The sequence below is a fragment of the Orycteropus afer genome, unplaced genomic scaffold, assembly GCF_000298275.1.
Source record: "Orycteropus afer afer isolate SDZICR_OR568_19922 unplaced genomic scaffold, OryAfe1.0 scaffold00152, whole genome shotgun sequence".
Lineage (NCBI taxonomy): Eukaryota > Metazoa > Chordata > Mammalia > Tubulidentata > Orycteropodidae > Orycteropus > Orycteropus afer.
Genome location: NW_006921739.1, coordinates 1,188,810 through 1,189,924, shown reverse-complemented (window position 1 = coordinate 1,189,924; position 1,115 = coordinate 1,188,810).

Below are 1,115 nucleotides of genomic sequence, written 5' to 3'. Positions count from 1 at the left end.
AAATATATTGGTTAAAAGAATGACTGCCTGCCACAAGCTTTTATAACATCACTGTGCATAGTATAAAATGATACCCTTCCTCATGACAATTGCATCTATCAAAAAATTATCTACTACACTAATTTTGTTGGAACTATATGGCAAAAAAATATATACATGTACAGTGCACCACACACACAAGTATACATGGCAACCGTGCGAAAGAAAGCACTAGACTGGAAATCAGAACATCCTGGCTCTGATTCTTGTTCTGATCTAAACTTTCTATGAAGCTCCAGATATTACTGATGTCCTAAATGCAGGGCTTAAATCCAACAAAGGGCCTCTTAGCTCCAAATTCTGTGATTCTACATGTGATCTCCCAGTCGTGAATCTTGGAAAAAACCCTATGTTTTAGGATTATTTTGGTTTTACTCCTTGCATGGTGATTTCAAAGAAAAGGAACTGGTTTTGTTTGTTTGTTTTTTTCTATTAGTGCCTAAGGCATTGATTGCTAACCAGAGGCTGGCAGTTCAAACCCACCAGCCATTCCGTGGAAGGAAGATTAGGCAATCTACTTCCGTAGAGATTCTGCCTTGGAAACCCAAGGAGGGGTCACTATGAGTCAAACTCAACTTGACAGCAGTGAGTTTTTGTTATTTATTACAATGATTCCAGAGTTTTACTTTGCCTAAGAATCACACAAGGAACTCGTTTGAACTGAAGATGTCAAATTTTGATTTAGTTGATTTGGGGCAGGAGCCTGGAATCCTTTTTAACAGGCACCTTTTGCACTAGAAGGAGCTCTGGTGGTGTAGTAGTTAAGGCATTTGGCTGCTAATCAAAAGGTCAGTGGTTCGAATCCACCAGCCACTTTGTGGGAAAAGATGAGGCAATCTGCTTCCATAAAGATTTATAGCCTTGGAGATTGAATGGGGGTTGCTATGAATTGGAATCGACTCAATGGAAGTGAGTTTGTTGCTTTTTTTTTTTTTTTTGCTAACCTATATGGACAACCTAAGGAGTTCTGGTGGTGTAGTGCCTAAGATATTTGAATGCTAACTAGAAGGCTGGCAGTTCAAACCCCCTGCCACTCCAAAGAAGGAAGACTAGGCAATCTACTTTCATAAAGATTC